Source organism: Thermobia domestica, chromosome 10 (genome assembly GCF_964235325.1).
Source record: "Thermobia domestica chromosome 10, izTheDome1.hap1.1, whole genome shotgun sequence".
NCBI classification, from domain to species: Eukaryota; Metazoa; Arthropoda; class Insecta; order Zygentoma; family Lepismatidae; genus Thermobia; species Thermobia domestica.
In genome coordinates this window covers 135,482,560-135,500,110 of record NC_137463.1, presented here as the reverse complement: position 1 = coordinate 135,500,110, position 17,551 = coordinate 135,482,560, and positions in this window count along the sequence as shown.

The following is a 17,551-nucleotide window of genomic DNA, read 5'->3' as shown; positions in this document are numbered from 1 at the left end:
TCTAGCTACATGGCCTTCCCACCTAAGCCTCCTAGACTTGACGACCCTAACAATGTTGGGTAAACCGTATAAATTATGTAGTTCCTCGTTATGAAGTTTCCGCCATTCCCCATTCCCGTTCCTCTTGGGTCCGAATATTCATCTCAGGATCTTGTTCTCAAATACTTTCAGTCTATGTTCTTCCCTCAGAGTAAGCGACTATGTTTCGCAACCATACAGAACAGACATGATTATCTTTTTATATATTTTAAGCTTCAAATTCCTCGACAGCATTCGCGACGACAAGAAATTTTGAACTGAATAGTAACACGAATTCCCTACTTATAGTCGACATTTAATTTCTTCATTTCATTTCTTGGGGGTATTCGGAAGAGTCTCCAAAGGAAAAACACAATTTATTTCATTCTCTTTTCTTCATTTTCAAAGACTGCATTTTACTATTTTTAATCGTGGAATGCTGTGGTCTGTGCAGACTTCGAGATGTATCATTCCCATCGAGATGTATAGAAAACGAAGGGAAAGAAGAAAATCTAATCACTTTTCCAGTGGAATGCTAATATTTCCCTGCCGTCATGATGGAAACCAGTAAAAGAAATAAGTACAGTTTAAGCAAAAATCTGAAAACTATTAAAATTTAAAATAAATAAATAAATAAATATTGATCACAATAAAGTTTATTCGCTCTATTGATGGAATCTTATGCTTAATTTTCGTTACAAATGGGAAAAGAGTTATTCTTTGTCAGTGTCATATTCAAACAACAGCACAAAAATCTCAGTTTCCAGATTACTCATTTTCTTTTTGCTTGGTGAACACATTAGAATAAGCGACATAGAACAAAGTAGAGACTATTCATAGGGTAGATTAAAAAATGCTCGAAGAGTAACCGAACTGTTAACTCATTAAATCTGCATTTGGGTTATGGGATTTGTACGATAATAGTTTTCGCTTTTTTAAAGGACTCAACATTTCAAAATTTTAGCAAAATTAGTCCTGTGAACAGTAGGGTGGAGCGAAAAAGTCAGATTTTCGAGTATCGAATTCTAATAGGGCTCAAAAGTTGCGTATTCGCATGCTAATCAATGGACAAATAACGACAAAAATCATACTTTGGATTTTCAGTTCACGCAAACGGCCTAAAGCTTAAAAAAAAGACAAGACACAAAAATTTACCTTTATGCAAAAAAAAAAAAAAAAAAAAAAGAATCAGATTTTTGAGTACCGAATTCTAATAGGGCTCAAAAGTTGGGTATTCGCATGCTAATCAGTGAAAAATAACGAAAATAATCACACTTTGGATCTTCAGTTCGCGCAAACGGCTTAAAGTTTGAAAACAAAAAGGCAAAAAAACAAAATTTACCTTTACGCAAGAAACATACGGATTACTTTTTTTCATTTCTATACCGTCTATGTGCTTTATTTTAATTGTGTGAGGTCATGTTTGTTATTAATTCATTAATGTGAGTGATCTTATACATTTTATGTTCATAATGATTTTGCAGCTCTTCGCCCACTTCTCAACTTTTTTTTTTTTTTTTTTTTTTTTTTTTATGAAACGGTCCAAAACTCACCACGAGGAGGTGGCTGCAATTCGAGTTCCACCCACACCCTACCCAACTGTCCTATCAATTAGAGTCTTTTAAATTATGTTGACTTAGTCAAGGATGTTGTCTTAAATTCAATTTTTTAAAATCAAATTTTGGCATTGTCACTATTGAAAGCAAAGTTGCTCGCTCTAGTGTAGTCAATTCTGTTTCCATGTACGCACACTTTTCCTGCAGATTCTATGACAAGTTCGACACATCTTTCAACTTCCTTAGTATGGCATGGAAAATTCAAGAAGTCAAACTTATAAGCAGATTTGTCATACATAAGTGATAAGATAGTTTCTGTTGTCAAGCATTTGAGCACTGGGGAGGGGGCGACAGCTTACATTTTCTCCAATCTATCAGCTCACTGTAGTCCGTGGCATCAAAATTTATTGAAGGTGCTATATTAAAGTTTTAACAGATTTCCCCTTTGGATCTTCATTTCTGGCCTCTAGCGCTCTTCTGTAACCCAACTCTCATCCACTGTAATAAGCAACAATATGTTCTCTGGACGACAGAAGAACTCATTTCTCTCAATCACAGGGTCAATTATTCTTTTAATGTTGTTTGGAAAATGTCTCGTTGTTTGAAGTAGCTTCAAAATACGTTTAGGTCCATATTTCACTGACTAACATCTCTTTATATCTAACTAGATAGGAGCCTATGTATTTATAATGTAGTTTATAAGCACTTTGAGTTCGTTTGTAAGATTTCTTTGAGAAACGTACAACCGAAGACGCGGTTTGCACATATGGCTGCGTTTCTCAGTGGTAGAGCGTTCACCTCTGGTGCATGGGGTTCTGGGCTCAAACCCTGCTTCCGCTAAGTGAACTTTGCTGTTTACCAACTCCGTGTGCGTGGGTTTTCTCGGAATTGTCCCACTTTCTTCATTCCACCATTTCATTCATTGCTCATCATCACCGTCTCCTTTAGTCTACCCGGCATAAACATGGGACGTAAAACTCAAAAATTTCATTTCATTTCATTTCTTTCCGGTTTGCACATGTCAGCCATCGAAAGTAACTGAGAGGTCCAGGATCTCTTATAGCCAGATCTGGAGTACTGCCCTGTCTGAATTGCTCTGTTAGAACTTTTATGCACCTTCAATAAATTTTAATGCCACGGACTACAGTGAGCTGATAGTTTGGAGAAAATGTAAGCTGTCGTCCCCCTCCAGTGCTCGAAAGCACCAATGCATGACAAATCTGCTCCTAAGTTGAGTTCTTAAATTTTCCATACCATACGCAGGAAGTAGAAAGATGTGTCAAACTTGTTACATAATCTGGAGGAAAAGTGTGCGGACAAAGAAACAGAAGTGGCTACGTTCGAGGAGCAACTTTGCTCTCAAGACACAATGCCAAAATTTGATTAAAAAAACAATCTGTATCCAAGACAACGTCCTTGACTAAATCAACATAATTTAGCACATCCTAATTAATAGGATGGTTGGATAGGGTGTGGGTAGAACTCGAATTGAAGCCACCTCCTTGTGATGAATTCTGGGCCATTTCAAGGGGGAAAAACGTTGAGAAATGGGCGAAGAGCTGCAAAATCGTTATGAAAATAAAATGTATAAAATCACTTAATTAACAAAGTGACCTCACACAACTAAAATAAAGTACTTTGACGCTATAGAAATGAAAAAAAAGTAATTTGTATATTTCTTGCATAAAGGTAAATTTTGGTGTTTTCGTCATTTTTTTTTTTCAAACTTTAGGCCGTTTGAGCGAACTAAAGATTCAAAGTGTGACTTTTTTCGTTATTTTTCCATTGATTAACATCAGAATACGCAGCTTTTGAGCCGTATTAGAAGTCGATACTCGAAACTTTGATTTTTTCGCTCCACCCTAGTGTATAGTTAACTCCCTTTCATGCTAAACTCAAAATTATTTTCGTTTCAATCGCCTGATCATCACTTGATCAGATATGATCAACAATTCCTAGTAGCAGTAGGATCATGAAATTTTGTGTGCGTGTTCTTGTGACCTTTGTGTACATACACGTGTTATTAAATGTATCCTCCATCCGCTGTGGCACATTAAGCCCACTGTTCTTTCGATGCCGTAAATGCACTTTGGTAAACCCCAGACGCTGACTATTACACCATGTTTCACACACATTATGAGTTCTTGGTCACTAGCTTACTGCCTACTATGAAACTGGATTTTTAAACGACCAAACAGAAAGAAAGAAATCGGATGGGACCAAGTCGGGGGCTTAAGGGAATTGAAAAACCACTTCCCATCCCATAAATTGATTTTCTGCTAGGTGTACTTGACAGAGTGGATTTGTTTCTGTTCACTTTTGAGCAAACGTAGCTCCCAACGGGCACGAAGTTTTCTGTACTCTAAAGACTGTATTAATGCTAGAATAATACCCACAGATAACCCAGTTGCTTTAACAAACTGTTTTATGGTTACACATTTGTCAATGTGGTCTTTGTTAACGTTTTTCACTGCAGTTGATGGTTTGCCGTATCGTATTGGTCCAGCAGACTGAAATAACCACTGTGGAACCTTTGTACCCTGCGGTCCAATGTCTAATCGCCATATACATGAAGCAGTTTGTGTTGAATGGATGTTGCTAAGTAATTGTCGATCTTGTACATGAATTCAATGACCAACCGTTGGCGGGTGCGGCTGTTTACTGCCTTCTCCATTGTGGGGGTATCTGTAAATAGAGGGGAAAATGCTACAAAATTTCAGCATAAAGAACACACGTACATGCACACAAAATTTCCTGGTTCTAGTGCTACTATTAAAAAAGTTATGGCCTATTGTGTAAAACTTACTGAACGTCCTTTGTATTTGTTTACAAAAATTAACACGTCACTATTTTCTCTTTGTATTTAAGTTCTTATTCTGAATTGTTTAGAAAATAAAATGGTGATCATGATCACCATGGTAACGAGAAGATGTGATGACAAACTATTTAATTTCATATACCACGTTGTAGATATAGACAATCCTTATTCACGGTTTTGGGATTTTCGGCTTCAGCAATCGCGGGAAATATTGCGAGCAATTTCTGCTCTCACAGATAAGAATTTCATTATTCGCGTGTCAAAATTATTTCAAATTATGCATTGTTATCAACTCGTAGGTACGTATTTTACAAAAACAAAGCAATTGCTTATGATCTACTTACTATGCACTACGTTATTAGAACACAATTATCCTTTAAAGTAAAGCCTCCCGTTGATGTTACGTTTGTCGGCGATTAATGCACCTCTTTATTTATTTTATTTTATTTTATTTATTTATTTTTTGATAAGAGCAAACTTAGATCTGAGTTTCGGGAAATTATTCAGGTGTTACAATACTTTCAAAGGATTGGCATCTACTTTCTCAGCTCTTTTCCCCACGATTTAGTACAGTGAACCGAGTAAAGCTTAAGGAAATATTTCAATTTATTAAAAACTGAGTTAAGGCTTGTGCCTTATCTTACACTCCGTCAAATAAATTACATTGTTATCAATAGCAAATAAAAAATAAAATAGAAAAGAAAAAAAAGAGTTGAATTGATTTTGAGTTTAACGTCCCGTTCAGCAGCGAGGCTATATGAGACGTGGAACTACTGATTAACGTGGAATCCAAGTCACATGAGCTCCCGTTTGGAATCGAACCGGGGGTCTCCCACGCCAAAGGCGCGTAAGCTAACCCCTTAGCCACGAGGGAGTTCAAAAAGAAAAAAAAAGGAATTTACCGAATATGGAAAGAACATTAAAAAAAAACACATTTAAAAACAGTTGAAAATACAATTTAAAATATAAAATAAAAATAAGAGTAATGACTTTGTGCTAGATAGAATACACACCGAAATAAATATTGATTTAGTTAGTCGTGCTGTTAAGTCCGAGAGAAGAAGTAATTTTTGAACTGATTTTTAAACATGACTATCGAGGATGACTTTCGAATGTCTTCTGGAAGGTCATTCCACAATTTCACTGTGACAGTGAATGAGTTTGACACAGTAAAAGTTTTATTCCTCGGCAGAGAAAGTAGTGACGTTTCGTTACTGCTTGTGTTACGTTGATGAGATTCGTACTGATATTGAAAACGTGACCTTAGATATTCTCCTTTTTTACCAGTTAACATCTTAAATAAAGTCATATGTACTATCTACGTCGTACCTTCAATTTCAAACTATTCAACTTTTCAAAATAGCTAGTTTAATGGTCCGAATATTTCAAGCTAAATATGTAACGGACACCCAGAAAAGAAAGAAAAAAGCGTTACCGCTTAAGATTAAAATGGGAATTCTTGATCCTTTATGCATTGTTGAGACGTTTTCATCCGTATCACGCACTTTTAATACAACTAATTAACTGTGCGAGATATCGAAAGAAGTCTAAATAGGAAATCAGGAATTCTACAGTTTCTACTTCGCTATCAGCAAGAACTGTGCGTGGTCCAGCAATTGGAAAAGGTAGAAGCCGCATTGACACTAGGTATTGATAGATCAAAAGTCTGTGCCATTCAGGGGTATAATTCCATGAGAAAATCAATCATTTTTACAGACATTTCAAAGAGCATGCCACTCAAGATCCGACTCTATGATTCAAACATCAGAAGGTTGGTTTAACAAATTCAAATGTGATAGTCATTATACTACAATAAATTGCTGGGGAAGCTGCATCTGGAGACACCACAGCAGTAGCATATCCAAATGAATGTTTGAAGTTAAATTCTGAAGGCGAATACAAACCTGAACAAGTGCTTAAAGGGTGAAACATATCAGATTAGAAGCCATTTACAGTATTCGTACATTCTTTAAACTATTTTTACATGTATCATATGTTTTTGTAAATTCCTTTTACTATATGTTTCTTATAAGTTTCTATTTTTGTCATAAATCAATATCTTTAGCTTTTTTACTTATAATATTATAGGTTGCACTCATTCTCCATGTTGGCGACTTCTGAAGTATATTAGTCCTTGGTTTTCCGAAATAAAATGTATCAAAGCTATCTGGTTGTGTGTTTCGAGGCGAAATATGAATTTGAAAAGATGAAATAAGTTCGTTACAGTCAACTTTACCATTAAATATTTTATAAAGGAATATCATATCAAGTAGAGTTGTTCTTTGTTGTAAACTCATGATACCAAAATTAGTATTTAGAGAGTCACTGCTATCTGTCTGTGGATATACGTGTGTTGCTTTGTATCCTCGTCGCCAAAAGTGCCTTTACATCGCCGTGACGGGTATGTGACAGCGCAGTACATTAAAGAAGGGATGGTTGCATAAGAGTTTGTGATTAATTTTGAAGAGTTTTTATTTTGACTAGGAAAATAAAGTAGGTATAGGGAGTAAAGACACAGATTTGAAGCATCAGTGCACTGTCATCTCTGAAAAGATTCGTATTATTGCCTTATATGTTAAGTTAAACACAACATCTGTCACTGATAGCGTAGATCATCTTACTTTTTAAAATTGCCTCTGTAGCCTATTTGTCCATACATTAATCTCCAGACATGATGTATAGAGAGGAGAAAGAAAGAGATACAACATCTGTAAGATTTATGTAATTCACTAAGGGACTATAGGAAACGACTAAGCTAATTACTGCTACTAGCGCTTTTTAATCTTCAGGGATTTACTACATGTTCGCAAAACATTATTCTAAGTCCTAAATCTGTGCGTGAATTATTTCGTTCGCCTCACTGTAATTATTTTAGAATGGAAACTGATTACGCTGAACGTGAAAATGTTTCTCGTAATGCAAGGGCCGTAATAAATGTAAATAAGGTTCTCATTACTATATAAAACACATAAGTATTTATTCCGTGTATAGAACAATATAATACAGTAACTAAGCAACATCATAATCACTAACGCCCGCAGGATTTTTTTCAACGGGTGGAGAGGAAGTCCGATATAGAATGTTTCGTTTTATTCCCTATATATATTAACAGTCATAACATTTATCATTGATAGCGTATATCGTCTTTCGCCACTGTAGCTTATTAGTCAGAACATTCATCTCCAGACATGATGTCGAGAGAATAGAAAGAAATAGATATGAACAGTGGTGTAACTAATTTTACTGCGCCCTGGATCGATCAATCATCGATTTACTCATACTCCCCCAGGCCCTCTGCCACAGGTATTTCAGCTGCTGCGTTATATATATGGTTCCATGTTAGAAGGGCCAAACAAAAGGGCAAAGACAGAAAGACCCGAGTCAAAAGAGCCCTGCGTCAAATGGGCCCGGGTCGAGATGGCCCCCTCGCTACAAAAGGGCCCGAGTCAAAAGATCTCCGCAACAACAGGGCACGAGTCAAAAGACCCTGCGTCAAACGGGCTCGGATCAAAAGGACCCGAATCAAAACGCCCCTCATAAAAAGGACCCGGGTCGAAAGGTCTCCGCAACAAAAGGGCCCGAGTCAAAAGGCCCCGAATCAAAACGACCCTCATAAAAAAGCCCGAGTCAAAAGGGACTCCGCTACAAAAGAGCCAGAGTCAAACGACCCTGCGTCAAAAGGGACCGAGTCAAAAGTGGCCGAATCAAAACGCCCCTCATAAAAAGAGTCATAGTCAAAAGGAGCCCACGAGAAAAGGATCCGAGTCAAATGCCCTGCGTCAAATGAGCCCGGGTCAAAAGGGGCTCTGCCACAAAAGGGTCCGTGTGAAAACGACCCCACATCAAAAGGTCCCGGGTCAACAGGTCTCCACAACATAAGTCCCGAGTCAAAAGGGCCCGAATCAAAACGCCCGTCATAAAAAGGGGCCCCGCTACGAAAGGGCCCGAGTCAAACGGCCGTAAGTCAAAAGGTCGCGCATTAAAAAGTCCCTAGTCAAAAGGGGCCAAATCAAAATGCACCTCAAAAAGAGCCCGGGTCAAAAGGGTTCCACGACAAAGTTACCTGAGTCAAAAGACCCTGCGTCAAACGGACCCGGGTCAAATAAAGCCGGAGTCAAACGGCCCCGCGTCTAAAGGGCCCGGGTCGAAAGGTCTCCTCAACAAAAGGGCCCGAGCCAGAAGGCCCGAATCAAAACGCCCCTCATCAAAAGGGCCATAGTCAAAAGAGTCTCCCGACAAAAGACCCGAGTCAAAAGGACCTGCATTAAACGCGCTTGCGTCGAAATGGGCCCCGCTACAAAAGGGCCCGAGTGAAATCTGCCGCACATCAAAAGGGACCTGTTCAAAAGGTCTCCACAACATAAGGGCCCGAATCATAATGCCCCTCATAAAAAGAAGCCGAGTCCAAAGGGGTCCCCCTACTAAAGTGGCCGAGTCAAACGGCCGTGCGTCAAAAGGGTGCTGGTTTAAAGGGCTGGAGTCAAAAGGAGCCGACTCAAAACGCCCCTCATTAAAAAAACCCAAGTCAAAAGTGTTCCACGACAAAGGGACCCGAGTCAAAAGGCCCTGCGTCAAATGGACCCGGGTCAAATAAAGCCGGAGTCAAACGGGCCCGCGTCGAAAGGGCCCGGTCGAAATATTTCCTCAACAAACGGGCCCGAGACAGATGGCCCGAATCAAAACGCCCCTCATCAAAAGGGCCCGGGTCGGAATGTCTCCGCAACAAAAGGGCCTGAGAATCGTTTGTTAACACAACGCAAAAATTTGAGATTTAGATAGCGATAATAAACATAACAATTATAATGATGTCTGCAGAATTTTTGTGTATACTGGTACGGAATGACAACCAACGTCAGTAACAGAGGCGACTCTTGAGGGAAGTGACATTGGTGAAAATTAACATTTTACGAACGCAATCCACAAGAAGTTAACTGCACAAATGTATGATGGAATTTCATTTACGGTGGAAAACATTAACGGTCTCAAAACAAAAGATCAAACAAAACTAGTGATGAGCGCAAGAGTCTTGGTCTTGCAGTTTTTGCAAGAGTCTTGCATGCAAGACCAAGACCAGGAATCCCGATGCAAGACCAAGACCAAGACCAAGGGGTGCAAGACCAAGACCAAGACCACACCTGCAAGACCAAGACCAAGACCAAGACCAAGACTCTTGCGCAAGAGTCTTGCACAAGTACCGTTTCGGTGGTAGAGCAGTCACATGTGGTTATACGGGTCCCTGGTTGGATTCTAGCATGCGCCATGGAAACTTTTTAGTGGGCAAACACCGTGTGCGTGGGTTTTCTCGGTAGAGACCTGCATGGGCCGGGCCTTGCTCGAGACCCGAAGCCCGGCCCTACCCGCGGGCCGGGCTTGGGCGGGCCGATTCTATTATTTCTTTGAGTCGGGCCGGGTTTGGGCCGATTAATTGCAATTCTTTAACCCTCGAGAAGTCGCGCTGAAAAAGTAACGCGAGTAGTCGCGCGCGGTCAAATGGACCGAACGAACATAATGTGTTGCAAAAATCGTTTTAAACAGTTTTCTTGTATTAGAAACGTAATTTTGTATATTTTCTGATTAAGAGGGAATAACATTTTTATTATTATGATAAGTTTTACAGTAATAACTATTAGAGAAACCTACAACTAGACATGTTATTTTTTTATTTCTCATTTGGAATAAAATGTTTTTGTCGTTACATATTTCTTTAGATAGATAGCTACGCACTGGTTTTATTGAAAATTCTAAACCTGATGATGATCTTTTGTTTTTGTCAACTTTGGTTCGTCTAAAATTAGAAATGCAATAGTAAATTAGTTAAAAATATACTATATAAACATAACAATAAAACAAAGCTTCACAGCGCATTTTACATTGAATTAAAGCTCAGTCGTAGCTTAGCGGTTAGCATACACGCCTTTGGCGTGGGACTGCCGGCTCGATTCCCGGTGGGACCTCATGTGGTTCGGATCCTTCGTTAAGCAGTAGGTCCACGTCTTACATAGCCTTGATGCTGAAAAGGGCGCTAAATTGAAATCAAATCAAATTTACATTGAATTATTTTAAGGTCCTGTTATTTTGAAACTTCACCTATACAGCACTACATTGAATTATTTTAAGTTATCTTCAAATTTACACTGTTCTACACTTCGTCGTCGCTTATTTCGTCCCCTCTTGCTCTGACTACATTCGGGGAATCGCTGGTCATTTCTGGGTTTAAGGTCTTCAGATTCGCTCGCAGACTCCTCACTTGACCTTTCGTGTTCACTCATATATAAATATTCGTTATGATCTTCCTCAGACAAAGCTTCCACGAGATCATGTCGGCTGATTTATCCAAATAGTCAATCCCTAACATTTCCCTCCGTTGTTTTAAGCTGTTCAGTTCTAATTTTCTCTTTTCTCATACTTGGTATCAGTTTGTTAACTCTGTCGACCTCTCTTCCGTCCATTAAAATAATATTTATGTTTATAAAGCTTAAACACCTCCAAAGCAAAGGTCACGTGCAGAGCGAAACACTGAGAAAAAACATTACACGGTTAGTCGCGCGCGGTGGAAAGCACCGCAGATTCACTAAACAATCACTAGTACTTAAACTAAACAACGGATAACGGAGTGATTGAGCAGGAATGTTCGGGAAGGTGAGGGGCAAGATTAGCTAGACGGAGAAGTCTGTCGGACAAACAGAATGGACACACGATCAAAAAAAAATTCCCTGTGGTGCTTTTGACCGCGGCGCGACTACTCGAGGGTTAATAATTATTGACATTCGTTAAACGATAATTAGAATAAAGGCAAACGTTGAAGAAGTGTGCCCGTGAAAAATGTTATAAAATGAAACTTCGAAAATTTATCGGGCCCGGGCCGGGCTTGGGCCAAGAATTTTAAAAAACTTATAGGGCCGGGCCGGGCTCGGGCCGAAAATCTCCAAAACGTTTCGGGTCCGGGCTGGGCCGCGCCTACATACATTCGGGCTGGATTGGGCTCGGGCCAAAAACTTCGGCCCGTGCAGGTCTCTATTTCTCGGTGTTTTGATGTTCCCTCCTACTTTCTTCAATCCAATATTTCATTCATTTCTCATGAATACCGTCTCCCTTAGCCCCAATGCATAATCGTGGGACGTTAAACTAGATATTTCGTTTCGTTTTAAAACATATTAGTGGTGTTTTTCTTCCAAAACTAAAGTGAAATGTAGTATTGAACATTGGTGATACCGTACACCATAGGTGTCGACTACATGGGTATGGCCTTGGCTCCCAGACTCAAGCATCCGTTGGGAATTTTTAATGTGTGCTCATAAAATTAATATCGAAATAACATTTTCATGACATTGAAAAAACTTAATACATGTAACCGCAAGTTTGATTTCATGGGCGGATGCTTATACGTTGAATAATTGTTTATCAATATAACTTTTAGCATCCTTAGGTATACAACACATCGAGGGTTGAGCGATATAACATTATCCTACAACAATCAATCTATGTCATAAAATTGAAAGTGACTATTTTTGTGACTCCTAATCTCTTGAACCACCCAACCGATCTCGATCAAATTTTCAACACAGATGGAGTTTGAGCCTGGGAGTGTTTTCATCATTTCACTTTGACGGTAAGCTTAGGAAAGGGGAGAAGGGGGAGTTATAGAATAATAAATAAAACTTAACAACTTCAACCAAACGAGTAATCTCGATCAAATTTTTAACATAGAGGAGGTTCAAGCCTGGAATGTTATATGTCAGTTCACTTTGGTGGTAGAACCTAGGGGGAGAAGAGCGAAAGGGTATATATATATAGGGTATATAAAGGGTATATATAGGTATATCTCCCTAAGGAAGAGGGAGATGCATAATAATGATTAAAAATGACCAAATATTAGTGCCGAATCCATAGTTTCGTGGTCTCTGACACGAACAGTGACACTTGTGATGCCGTTTAAATCCAAATTCAGCCCGGCAACTTGGGGAGGAGGAAGAGAGGGAAACATAAAAATAATCGAAGATGACCGATATTAGAGAGCGCTTTACTAATAGTAAAAAAAGTGATTGACTAACGATATATATATATATATATATATATATATATATATATATATATATATATATATATATATATAATCATTATTATTATTATTATTTTAGTTTAACCCAACAAAGTAGATACTTGATACTAGTAATCCATATTCACAAGTGAGACTTCAAATAACTTGGAGTTTGATGCCCTTATTTTGTATTTCTAATACAGGTCAACAGTATTTATATAAATTGAGTCTACACAAAAGACATAGACAGTTGAGTTGTTTTCAGTTTTCCCTCAAATTATTCTAAAATATTAAGAGGTTTGATTATAATAATTATTATTTTAATTTTCTTTCCCTCTTTTTTTTTTTTTGTCAATATTGCTAAACATATCATCATCATAATAGCTATTCTGCTATTATTGGCAGGTTATTTGCTTCAACAGACAAGGTTTGACGTTCGGTGGTCCTCAGCTGGTCTCTTCGTCTTGACGTGGCAATTTTCTGTTTCAATACCTTCCTTCAACTAGTCTGCTTCGCTCCCTCCCTCTTTTTCCTTCCAAAATACTCTCTAGCACGTCCCTTGTAATACAGTTCCTCGTCAGCCAATATATTAAACAGTTCCCTTTCCCCCTCTTAACAATATCTAAAATTCTTCTTTTTTTCTCCTACTGCTTATATTTCTAACACATTCGTTTTCGTTCAACACGCCTAATTCTCTCCTTTTTTCTCCATGCCCATGTTTCGAAAGTCTGCAATTTTTTCATCGCTTTTGCGTAATGTGAATGTCTCTGCCCCATGGAAATGAAATGAAATCTTTGAGTTTTACGTCCCACGGTTATGCCGGTTAGACTAAAGGAGACGGTGATAATGAGTGATGAATGAAATGGTGGAATGAAGAAAGTGGGAGGAAACGGGAGAACCCCGAGAAAACCCACGCACATGGTGTTTGTCCACCACAAAGTTCACTTGGCGGGGGCTGGGATCGAACCCGGCACCTCAAGCACCAGAGGTGAACGCTCTACCACTGAGCCACCGCGGCCCCCTCTGCCCCATGGAGTACATATTGGAATCAGTAAAACAAAAATTCAATATTTAATTGGAAGTTTGTTTAATACAAGAATTAGCTAATCGTGGTTGGAAAGAAAAATCTGACGCCTTTAGAGTGTAAAAATAATTTTGCAATTCATGGTATTTCAATAATCTGTGCCGTCTGATTTTCTTTCATGCGAAACAGGGGTAGCCTCCTCAGTTTGGGAACCAGTGGAATGTTGGATCTGTTAAAAAATATATATATATAAACAGATTACGAAACCCTGTGATTTAGGCATATCTTATAAGTAGTGAAGCATGGGCACCCATTAAAAAAAATAAAGGTCATAACCTATGTTGTACGCTATCATACTTACACGACGTTAAATTATATTACATTTAGAAACATACATTGTATTTCCGTTACTACTGGTGCTTTGTAGAGTTTATTATCCCTTATATCCATAGTAAAATTTACCTATGAAAAGCTTGAGATTTCTTAAATGCAAAGAGCTCCTCCGTGGCTAAGCGGTTAGCGTACGCGCCTTTGGCGTGGGAGGCCCGGGTTCGATTCCCGGCGGGAGCTCATGCGGTTCGGATTCCACGTTAATCAGTAGGTCCACGTCTCATATAGCCTCGCTGCTAAAAGGGACGCTAAACTAAAATCAACTCAACTCAACTCTTAAATGCAAGACTTGCAAGACTCTTGCATGCAAGACCAAGACCAAGACCAAGGGTTCCAGTGCAAGACCAAGACTCGATGTGCAAGACCAAGACCAAGACCTTGCGTTGAGTTGAGTTGATTTTAGTTTAGCGTCCCTTTCAGCAGCGAGGCTATATGAGACGTGGACCTACTGATTAACGTGGAATCCGAACCACATGAGCTCCCGCCGGGAATCGAACCCGGGTCTCCCACGCCAAAGGCGCGTACGCTAACCGCTTAGCCACGGAGGAGCTCAGATCAAGACCTTGCATTTGCTCATCACTAAACAAAACACATCAATCACTTTTTGTTCATTGTTATGCATATTGTGATTATTATTATTATTATTATTATTATTATTATTATTATTATTATTATTATTATTATTATATTACTTTTATTATTATTACCATTTTTATTAATAATAATATGCAAGGTCAGTGGTAGCCCATGCCTTCAAACCAGTATACGCCACTGTTTGAAACTATGAAGTCTACATTAACATAGGTCGTCTTTCGATCATTTTATGTTCGAAGGTGTGCATGGGTGTCTTACCCCTTCCCCCAAAGCATGAAAAGCAAACACAGCCAGGGGCAGAGAGAGAGACACACACAGAACACACAGCTCGGTGTGTACCTGCAAGAGACCTATGGGTAACTATAGTTGCCCTCTTGTTACAAGGTGTTGAGTCAGGTAGTATCAAGGTCAGTTCCTGCAGTTGAACACGAAGTTGACTGTTAGAAAACAGAAGCATATAACTAGTCTCATCTGTTTACTTTTCACGAATATTTTTCACCTTCATGTGTACAGATCACGTCTGGCGTACATTTAAAAGGCATGCTGTGTCAAGTATATATTCCCAAAAACATATGAGTACTCAAAAGGCAAAAGCCTGTAGCTACTTTTGTTTTCCTTTTTCTATTAGCGTGGAAGCGTTGTTTCAACATCCTTCTTGCGGGAGCTCATGTGGTTCGGATTCCACGTTAATCAGTAGGTCCACGTCTCATATAGCCTCGTTGCTGAACGGGACGTTAAACTCAAAATCAACTCAACTCAACATCCTTCTTGTAGCTTGCTTAGCACTTTCACTTCATCTTTTTTTAGTTGAGCTTTCGGCTATGAATACTAGGGATGGCCACATTTTTTCGAAAAATACTTTTTCGAAAAATGAATTTTTCAAAAACGAAAATTTTTTCGAAAATACGAAATTTTTTTCGAGAAACGAAAAACGATTTTTTTTTTCGAAAAAACGAAAACGAAATTTTTCCGAAAAACGGAAAACGGATAGTTTTTGTAAAACAAACTGAGTTTATTTCATTTGTTAGTACTTCCAAACTATAGTATACTATGCATACGTATAGGAGGTCTTATAGAAGGGCTATGTTCATCTGTCTGCCTATCCATCCGTTCGTCTGTCAGCTGGTATCAGAGCAAGAGCGGCAAGAAATAGCGAGAAGCATACATGTAAGTTTGCAACACGAATAGATTCATCTAATGCATTTGACTTTTATTTAATAATCCAGAAGTGGTAGAGATCTATCGCTTTCTGCTACATTGTTGATCAACACAGAACACAAACGGTAACATATAGAAAGACGCGATTTTCCAGAACCAATTCAGTGTCCCAAGAATATATTCAATGTTCGCCCTTATTACACTTGCAGCTTAAGCTATGCATAAGTGTCGAAAATCTTGAGAATGGCTTTGTCCGTCTGTCTGTCGAGAGGTGTCAGAGCAAAACAGTAACAAATATTGAGAAGTCGTTTCTTGCGGTCGATTTAGAGCCCCTAAAATAGGTTCGATCTCCTAAATTAACCCTCCATTTAAAACCGTAAGTGGTTCTAATACCATTTTTGGTTTCAATTTGTATCGCTATAGAACGAAAATCGTAATAGATAGCGAGAAGCGATTTGTTGCAAACAATTTAGCGTCTTAGACAACATACAACTATCCACAACATTTAATCAAAACCAGAAATTGTTTATATTTACTATTATTTCCGGTTTTAATACTGAATTACGAGATATCGAGATGTAGATTTTGGCAATCGATTCAACTACCTAGAAATAGCTGTACCTTTTCCATTAATCCTCTATTCAGATCGGAAGTTGTTTAAAATAATCATTTTCGGTTTAACATTGATCGATATAGAACAAAAATGGTAATAGATAGCCACAAGTGTTTTTTTTTTTTTTTTTAAAAAAACGAATCTATACAGCGTCTCAAGAGTATATAAGCTATATATCATCTCAACGCACAATACTATCGAAATTGAAAGTGGCTGAATTTACTAGTATATTCAATAGGGATTCAATACGGATTTTTATAAAGCAAAATATTGAAGAAATAGTGATGCGGTTTTTCGCGATCGACTAAGCGTTCTAAGAATAGACTCTACCTTCTCCCTTGATCTCTATTCACACCAGAAGTGGTTCAAATTAACGATTACAAGTTTCAACATTAATCGCCACAGAAGAAAATTGGTAATAAATAGCGACAAGTGGTTCATCTACAATCGATTCAGGTTCTCAAGAGGAAATACAATTACAATCCACAACACTCCACAAAGGCAGAAATGGTTGAAGGTTATTACTATTTTTGATTTTATAGGTAATACTAATTTCCATAGAGCAAAATCGGTCAGAGATATCGAGATGCATTTTTTAAAATTAATCCAGCATCCCAAGAATAGATTCCACCTTCTTCGTTAACACTTTATTTGAACCGAAAGTGTTCAAATTAACCATTTCCGGTGTTAACACTTGTCGCGATAAAACAAAATTGTAATAGATAGCGACAAGCAATTTTCTGGAATCAATTCAGGGTTTTAAGAGAACATATCTTCATAACCTGCACCACTCTTCTGAAACGGAAATGCTTGATATTTACTACTACTTTCGGTTCCAATACTTATATGCATAGAACAATAACTATAAAAGATATCGAGAAGTTCTCTGAAATCGATTCAGCGTTTTAAAAATAGATTCCGTCTCCTCCCTTAACCCTCTATTCAAGCCGGAAGTGGTTCAAATTAGCCATTCCTGCTTTCAATCTTTATCGCCATAGAACAAAAACGATAAGTGATAGCTAATAATGGCTTTTTGATATGGATTCAGCATCCGAGGAACAGATTCTATCTTTGATTTTATTAACCTATTCCAACCAAGAGTTTTAGTTGTGCTACTTGTTGTACTGAAGTTTTGAATATTCAATTCGCATGGATTGCAAGTCTGCCTCAGTTTTACACTGTGAAACGAATCTCATTTGTTTCTCTACAAAAACAGGAAAAAATGTATCACAATCAGGGGGGGTCCAGGGGTCGATCGCCCCCCAGAAGAGAACACTCCTATTTTATATATAAATAAAACCCATCCCAGAGTTGGAGCTCGTAAAAATAGCTCTAAGTAGCA